Genomic DNA, 9,974 nt, shown 5'->3' with positions numbered 1-9,974 from the left:
GGCAAGGTGGAGAAGGCTTGGGTCCATTACTCTCTGTTGATGCACATGTTTCTATTTAAGGGATTTACATACTTTGGTAAAGAAATGATTTTAAATAGAGAACAAGAAGGGGACACATTGCCAATTAAATTATGGAGTGCAAATATGATTGGAGAAGCAGAGAATGCTAGTTTTGTTAGATTTAATAGGTACTTCAACTCCAAACTGAGGTGCCTCATATTGAGTGACAATCCCAAGATCCCTAAGGCACTAATGCACCTTGTTAGGGATATGGATAAACCCCATAATTTTAAGGTTTTACATAATTGGGAAGATATCATCCCATATTCAGTTTCAACTATTATCAGATTTTATGGATTTAAAGGGACACCCCATGTACTACCTTACTAGGTACCACTAAAGGTAGGAGTAGCTAAATTCTTGTTGCAGTTGGGAGGAGTAGAAGAAGCTATTTTGCGCAAAAGGGGGAAGGGATAAATTTTTCCCACATGCACAGTAGCCCACGAGTTTGTGATAGCCAATGAAGGATGGGTTTCCCTTTAAATTTTTTTGAATCAATATAAGATGGTTGTATCTCACCCTCATTTTTCTGATGTAGAGGGTTTCTCTAATTTTTCTCTTAGGCATAGGATCAAGCTTTGTCTAGTTAAGCATGAATTTTATTTCCCTAAAGATGTAATAAGGAATGAGTACTCTCTAAAGGAGCAAGAGAAAAAGAAAGAAAAATGGAGAGTCTAGTCAAAAGTTTTGAATTTTATTAATAGTTTTGATGAAGATTATAGTCCTCTAAGTAATGCTATGACTACTGCAGATAAAGTTAATAAACTTATGAATAAATTCCCTAGAATAATGGAGGTAATGAATGAGAAAAAGCAATATTTCATTAATTCCTTTCTAGATAAGGCCAAGGAAATAATGAGGAGATTGGGATTTACTCCCAATATAGGGGGAAGTCCAATAATTGTTCAAAGGAGGCTAGGATATACTATCATTCATGAGCAAAGGCCCATTGTGGATAAAGGAAAATAGATAGTTGAATCTACTAGTGCTATTTTTGAAGAAAGGCCTCTTGAACCCTCTCCTAAGAGGAGACAGATAATAAGGGAAGAGGAACCTCAAGATGAGGGTTACTCACCTTCCCAAACCCTATGAGAATTGAGGAGGAGTAGCTCATTGATGAGCAGATCGAACAAATTGGATCACAAGGGGAAGTTTTTGTTACCCAAGTAGAGATTGATGAAGGAAACCCCCAAGAGCCTCCTATGACAAGTTTTGAGTTCACTATTGCAGATTTTAGGGGAAGGGAATTGGATCCTACTTTAGGACAAGCTAGTCAAAAAATTTTGTCTGATGACAGTTTTTTAAAGTCTAGGGCTTTCCATCAGTTTTCTTGGAGGGTAAACATGCACATTTTTGAGCAAAGATGTAAGAATATGAAAATAGAGCATCCAAAAATGGATGAATCCTCCATTCAAAATCAAATAAAGGAACAAATGATTCAAGAGTTCTAGAATATAACCCTTGAAGAAGGGAGACAGATGGTAAAGGCTACAAATATTTTATTATTGCCCAATTAGGACATTGTTGATGCCTTGATTTTAAATTCTGTGTCAACTAATTTGGGATTTAAAGATCCAAATAAAACAGATTTCTTGGGAACTACATTTAGTAGTGACCAAGCTAATCTTGTCATGTGTCCATTGAGAAGAGGATCCAGGGCTACTCCATCATAGCCAGATGATTCAGGACTAATAGGGAGTATCATTGTGAGGAGAGTTGTCGATACCTCACATGTAAAGGAAGCCCACATGAATGTAGATTACTCTCAATTTGCCTTGCTGCTGCAGAGAGGGAGGAAAAAGAAATGATTGAGTTGTAGAGCAAGTATGACACAATTGTAGATGCCTACAATAAAGAGGTAAATAGGAGAATTGATCTTGAGAACAAGGTGATGGGTAGGTTAGTAGCACCAAGAATAACATACCCTTGCCCCCTAGTTGAACCCTTCAAATCTACCCACCTCATAAAAATACCAAATACACCCAAAAGGCCACAGTACTACACTGTGAAGGATTTTGAAGAAGAAAAGGGTAAACTATGGGCCCTACATTTAGATTTGGAGGCAAAATATGAAGATAAATTAAGAAAACCTCTCACATATTTGGGGGACAAAGTTGAATGGCCACTAATTCATGCTTAATTGAATAAATGGGTGAGAAGGAAGAAAGAAATGTCATTTTTCTGTTACTCTATTAGAAAGAATTCCTTATACCCTAGATAAAAGAAATAATTTGAAAAATAAAGATGAATGGGTGAAGGAACTTGATGATATGTTTTGTTTAAGGATGAATAGAATTATAAATGAAATAGGGCATGCATGGTGGGCTACTACAATGAAAGAAATGGTGAAGGCCCAAATATTCTTTGATTCTTTAAAATAGGAATTTTCTGCTATTGATAATAAGGATGAGTATGTACTCAAGAGGCAGAGTGATATTTTTCACTTTAATTAGCTGGATGACATAGTGTTTGACAAGTGGATGGAAGAAATAGCTCCTGATGAATAGTTTGAGGAAGTAGAAACTGACAATTATGAAGTGCACGGTGATGAGATTCAAATCATTAACTTCATCATTACACAAGGCCAATAGGGAGAAGAAGACAATAATGATTAGTCACTTACAGTTGCAAACCTAGGCCCACAGGACATTGACAACACCAAAGAAGAGGGGAAAGTAGAAGTTATCCTCACCGTACAAGATAAAAAAGGTGAAAACCCATAGTTGGAGACTAACTTGCAATCATCAGAACAAACTTCATCATTGGCTAGCTTGGCAGTTGCATACAAAGAGGGACCAGAATAGTAGCCAAATCAACAACAATAGAGGATGTTATAGAAGCAGACCCACCGAAAGGAATGTTTGATCTAGAAATTTTTTGTTACCCACATTTTTGTCATTTTATGATAGGTGTATGTAATTATCTCTTTTAAAGGACACCTATCATTTTCTCTTAGCCTGTAGCTTATTGCATCTCACATTATATAAGTGAGATTCCAAGGCTAGATAAGGGTCCAATTTCTAATGCTCTAGGTGATATACATAGTTTTTTTTTGGTCGAATGTTTGAACGAGTTTATGATGTATTTTCTTTGTTAGTACCTAAGACTACATTAACATAGAATGATCTATGTGTTTCTTCTTAAGGTCATTATGAGTTTACTAAAAATTTATACAATTTTCAAAGAAAATGAATACAAATTATGAGCTATCCCCATATCAGTTCTTTTTGAATTCGTCTCCAGTTTTATATGGATTAAGTAAAAGCTTTGATGAATTCGATAATGTTACTGAAGTAATGAGAAGGATGTCGTGAATGATTGATTTCAGTAAGAATTGCTGATGATATTTTTTGTAAGGAAACAAATCAAATCTAGAGACTTTGTAGTAGACTTTGAACCCCAATGGATTAAGTACTGGTCAAATTAATTTAGTTGAAAGAGAAATAGATCTTAGAGTGGCATCAAATGCAAATTTTCAATCAATTTTACTTTTATTTCTTGAAGATTTTCAAAGTTGGTCCATACTTGTTTGCATGAAATATTCTTGCCATAGGTAGCTATTGTTGCAAAGAATACTTGCAAATCTATAGAAGAATTTATGACTAGATCTATTAAATGGGATGTATACTATTTAAAATGTTATAATTAGCTATGTGTTTATGGATTGAGGATGAGAATCAGAATGAAACTAAAATAGTTTTCATACAACAATAGTTAGAATGAATTATCTCTTAGGTAAACCCACCATGGTTTTGCAGAGCCTAAAGAGAAGAAAACTGTTCTTGGTTTTGTTGAAGTTGGATCCAAATGATTTGCACATATAATTGTTAATAGGAATTGGCTAATCCTTAGGTTTTGTGAGTGATATCATTTTGGTATTGAGCATTTTATTTCTTAGTAGTTGTAAAACACCAACAAAATGGCGACTCTGCTAGGGAGTTGTACAACACATCTGTGAAAAGTACTGCAGTTTCTTTGATCATGTTCTGTATATGTGTGTCAGATTATCTTAGTCTGTCTGTGGTTATAAGGGGATATTTTAGTGACAAGCCCTGAGAACTTAAAGAAAGAATAGCCAAAATACCATAGCGACACACTAACGTATCCAATTTCTCCAGTTCTCTTATCTAACAAGCAAGAGTTGTAGTCATACAATATTAGTGATTTTTTTGTGTGTATCAGATATTTCTATCTCTATTTGTGTCTTTCCTTAAACTCAAGAGTTATTGTGTTTGTTTATTTTCCCAAAAGAAAAGTGGGGACACAGTTAAGGTTTTGAAGCTAGTGCTTATTTAATAAAATGGTTGACAAAAGAAAAAACATAAGAGCTTGCAGAAGAGCTCATCTTGATGAACCAATATCTATTGATTTACCAGAAGGTTGTAGGAAGAACCTAAATAAGAAAAGGACAGATCCAAATCCTACCTAGAAACCTAGAGGTAGTGTATCCATCAATTCCCAATATCAACTAGTGACAGCGAGAGAGTCCTCTTCACTTAGCTCCAAATCAAAAACCACAAGAATCTTAGGAGGGATATTTACTACTCGAGTACTAGATGAAAGAGCATATCAAGATAAAGATATGTCACTAGTAGGGAATATATCCCCTAGACCATATCTCATAGCTAAAATGCATCATAGGTTAGGATTCAAGAATTCTTTTGGAAATCCCTCTAATCCTAAAATAGTCTCATATAAAGAACAAAATCTTATAGATCTGGATGATCCTATTGATTTAGAAGCTACTTGTATAGATCCTACAGAAGTATAGTAAGAGATAGGATTTCTAAAGAAATGGGTTGCTGAGGAAGAAGCTATGTGAATTCATCTTGAAAAAGACAAGGAGCAAGCCACCTTGGATGCCATAATAGAAAGAGATGCTTTACTAAGAAGGATGGCTACCTTGAAATAGTAGAACAAAAAGTTAGAAGAAATACCACAACTCTCCATGTTGATGTATTTGGAGATGTAGATAGTCGGAGAGCTAAATTTCAAGAAAAAGAAAAATGCCTGAATCAAAAGCAAGAGCTAGTTATTGCTCAATTCTAAGATTATAAACCTATCCAAGTAAATCCTATAGAACCCAGTGTGAAAGTTATAGACAAAGAAAAGGGTAAAGCTATAGGAGTCTAGATAAATGAACCTCAAGCTCAACAAAGCAAACCCATAAAACCTTCTATGTCAAAGTTAGATTTAGACCTAGAAAAGGCTAGAAAAGAGAATGAAGATCTTGGAAAAGAGCTTGAGAAGGTGGAGAATGAAGCTCAAGCAGTAGAAACTAGGAGAAAAAATTAGTTTATTAAGACTAATTCTGCATTAGCCTCATCGTCAAATTTATCCTTCCTAGCTTCAGCTTCTATACCTCCCTTTAGACCAATAGTTTCAATGTAAGGAATATCTCAGTCTGCTCCTACCTCATCATCCACTACTTATACTCAAGTCCCTGTTGTCCAACCTTAACAATCCCAAGCTGCTCCTCTAAACCAAGCTAACATAGCGAGTACCTTAAATGTTCTTGGTTTCTAGAAGAAACCTGTATACCTCAAAAAGTATAGACAAATATCATTTGTTGGTATTCTTGGTGCTCCACATCCCATATCATTTGATTTAAGAGACAAAGTGGTTAAGTTTTATGGGAATAATGTTGTTACTAGTGAAGAACATTTGAGAATTTTCATAGATATGTTAAATGATTATGAAGTTGAACATGAAGATGTGGTCATGAAGTTATTTGTTCATTCACTAACTGAGGATGCAAGGGATTGGTTCAGAAGGCTTCCTAATGATAGTATCACCTCATGGAGTGACTTGGAGAAATTATTTAAAGAGCAGTATGGAGATAATACCAATGTTGGGTTCATGTTGAATGAATTCAATAACATCAAGAAAAAACCTAATGAATCTACATTTGATTTCAGTGACAGATTCTAGAAAGTTTTGTATAAATTATTTTAGGTAATGAGATTGTATGAGGATTTTTTTCTTACAACACATTTCAATGCTTTTGATATCAAAATGGCTTATCAATTGAGAGATAAAGATCCTAAAACTTTGAGGGATGCTTATAAGGTTGCAGTAGATATTGAGAATAATAGGAAAGCTTTGGGGAAAGATTAGGAGAAGGGATGATCCAAAATTATTTAATCCAAGAAATAATAATAGAAATAAAGTTGATAAAACACCTTTAGGAAAGAAACTTGCAAAACCTACAATAGGTCAAGTGGTAGACTTGCTGAAAAAGATGAACCCAACTAATTTCAATGCACATAAGCCTTATGTTGGAGAAAAGGCCCCTATGAATAACAATAGTTTCAATAGGCAAACTAGAATGCAAAATTACCCTTACACCACCTAGTGGAAAGATGGTAAGCCAATCCCTAACTAGACATAAAATGTGAAGGATAAGGGTACACCAGACCCCCTGCAAAGGAACATTGTAAATATGAATGATGATGTGCCATGGTGCATTGTATGTCAATCACCTCATTCTTTTGATTATTGTGTTTTTTCTCAATCATTTTCCCTGGATCAAGGTGGCCAACTTGATGAAGAAAATGAAGAGAAAAGACATGATGGTATAAGTTGCAGTATGGTAAGCATGTGTGATGATTTTATAGATTTTGATCTAAAGAACTTGAAAATGATATTATCAATTAGAGAATTGCTTATCATTTACATCATCAGCAAGTGTTTTCAAATGATGATGGTTATTGTGAAGATAAGCTATGTGTTACATCTTCTGATGTAGGTCACATAAGCTTAAGAATGTCTTCTAAAGAGGACATTGATAGAATCATAGTAGAAATGATTTCCCAAGTTCATAGTAACTACAATTTTAGAAATAGAATAATAAATAATGATTCTGGAAAACCATCCAATGTATTCATCAAAGATACTACCCATAATATGAATAATGAAAGTAAGAAGGTTAATACAGATGTGCCTAAGATCAAAGATAACAAGACTGAGAAGTGGGAGCCAAAAAAGAAGGTCCAATTTCAAACAAAGGAAACAAAAAAAGTATTTTTGCAAGGAAAGAAATCAAGACCTGATACTATCAAGCAAACAAGGGTGCTTGTTGTTCAAAATACTTCAACTCTAGGTATTCTTGTAAAACCCACTATTGTTCAACCTGTTGATATGATATCCATATTGTCCCAAATAACTATAAAAGTGCCTTTCTCTGAACTTCTTAGAATTGAAGAGCATAAAAGCAAGGCTTTATCATGGTTGTGAGGGTTAGGAAACAACAATAGTATCATAGAACAAAGTGTTATCTAGCAAACCCTATTGGTAGTTGAAGACAGTGGAATCATATCTCAGATTCCACAAATATTTTTAGATGATTCCTCAGTGACATATATAGAAGATATTGACCTTTTTTCCTCAATTTGATCATAAATGGAAAGACCTTAAAAAATTGCATGATAGATTTAGGAGCCTCTAATATCATTATGCCTTTCAAGATAATGGAAGCATTAAGTTTGAAAGTAGACACTATGCAAGACAGATGTAGAGGTATGGATTGTAGGGAAGTTCTAGTCATAGGAACTATCACCACTTTACCATTTAGACTAGCTGCATACCCTGAAGTGGAACTAACTATGTCAGTCCTTGTAGCTTATACTCCTCCACATTATGGAATGTTGCTCTCTAGAAAATGGAGTGCTGCTATGGGAGGAAGCCTACAATGTGATTTGACTTATGCATCTTTTCATATAGGAGATAAGGTTGTCAAAGTGGACAGAGAGCCAAGGGTCAGTCACCTTTTAGGGGAGGAAATTGATAGAGACTCAACTTGTTTCTTAGAAACTGGTGTGAATGCATTCAGAGTAGAATTGATTATACAAGAAGTTGAGAAATTTCCTGCTACAATTGAACATGAATTTGAGTGTGGTATGGACTCACTGATATTATGGACAATGTTTTTTGATGGGGCTAGTCAAAAGAAGATTTTGGGGTAGGGGTAGTTTTTGTTTCTCTAGAGAAAAATACTTTTAGATACTCATTCACTTTAAAGTTTTCTTGCACAAATAACATAGTAGAGTGTGGGACCTTGTTGCTAGGATTGAAAGTTGCTACACAGCATGGGATCAAGAAGTTACATGTTATAGGTGATTCAAAGTTGATTATCTCACAAGTAAGGGGAACGTATGCTTCTAAGAATAGAAGGCTAAAACAATATAGAAATATTGTGTGGGATCAGATTGAATTCTTTGAAGCATTTGGTATATCATGGGGGGATAGAACTCATAATAAGATGGTTGGCCTGTTAGCAAATGTAGCAATCAGACCTAAGGAAATATCATTTGCAGGAATCTTTCAAATTGTAGTACAGAGTAGAGCTTCAATACCTAACAATATTGAAAATTAGCAAGTCTTTGAAGATGACAAAGACATTGTAAATTTTTTGTTAAATGAAGATAGATACCATGGTCAAGAAATGGATTGCAATGATTTAATTGAAACCATAGATGGTAAGGAAACCATTTTTGGCCTAGAGATTATGCAGTTGAAAACCAGCCAGGTTCCAAAAGGGTTAGTGTTTTTGGAAAATGGTTTTGATAATTGGGATAGAGTCAAACCAAGAGTTAAGGACCCTAAGCCTCAAGAATTAGATGAGATAAACCTCGATACTAATGAAGCTCCCAAAAAATTTTATATTGGCCAAAATTTGCCTACTGAAATCAAAAAATCATTAATTGGCTTGCTTAGGAAGTATAGACATGTTTTTGCATGGTCATATGATGACCTTAAGGCTTATAGGGAAGATTTGTTCCAACATGTCATACCACTAAAGGATAATGTAAAACCTTTTAGACGAAAAAAAAGACCAATAAATCCTACCCTAGCTTCCAAAATGCAATAAGAATTGATGAAGTTAAGGGATGGTGGGATAATCAAACCAATTAGACACTCCACCTGGGTTTCAAATTCGGTACCTATTTGAAAGAAAAATGGAGACATAAAATTATGTGTGGATTTCAGAAATCTGAAAATTGCATCCTTGAAGAATGATTATGGACTACCAAATATGGAAGCCATGTTGTAGCAAGTAATTGGTTTTGAGATAATGTCCATGATGGATGGTTTCTTAGGTACAATCAAGTCTTGGTGAAGGAAAATGAACAATTAAGATAGCTTTCACAACCACATGGGGAACCTACGTATATGTAAGGATGCCATTTGGCTTGATTAATGCAAGAGGTACTTTCCAAAGAGCAATGGATGTGGCATTTCGTGAGTATATCAAAAAATTTATGGTTGTATACCAAGATGATCTCACAACTTATTCTAAAAAGGCTGAAGATTGCTGTAGGCATTTGGAGAATTTTTTTATCAAAGCCTTGGAATATGGAGCATCATTGAACCAAAGAAATGTACATTTGGGCTGACAGAAGGTAAGTTATTGGGGCACATAGTGTCTAAGAATGGGGTGAAAATAGATCCTGAGAGAGTAGCAACTATTGATAAAGTCCCCAAGCCAAAGAATGTGAAAGGAATTCAATCTTTCTTTGGCCAAGTTAATTTTCTTAGAAGGTTTGTTACTAACTTTTTTGAAATTGGTAAACCTATCTCAAAGATGCTCAAGAAGGGATCTATTATAGATTGGAATGGTGAGCCTTCAAAAGTATTCAAGGATATTAAAACTACAATAAAAAATGCTCCAGTATTGAGAACTCTAGACTACACAAAGCCCATGTACATATTTTCTTTTTCTTCCTTTCACATTGTAGCTATAGTCTTGTTGCAAAAAAATGAAGAAGGATATGAAAAACCCATTGCCTTTTTCAGTAAGTCATTGCAACCTACTGAATTGAAATATGAGATAAATGAAAAATAAGCATATGCTTTAGTGAAAGCTATAAAGGCTTTTAGATGCTACTCAGTAGGTGCTATTGTTATTGCATTTG

The sequence above is a fragment of the Cupressus sempervirens genome, chromosome 4 (genome assembly GCF_028749045.1).
Source record: "Cupressus sempervirens isolate cs-2001-9-10 chromosome 4, ASM2874904v1, whole genome shotgun sequence".
Taxonomy (NCBI): Eukaryota; Viridiplantae; Streptophyta; class Pinopsida; order Cupressales; family Cupressaceae; genus Cupressus; species Cupressus sempervirens.
This window is presented reverse-complemented; position numbering follows the sequence as displayed.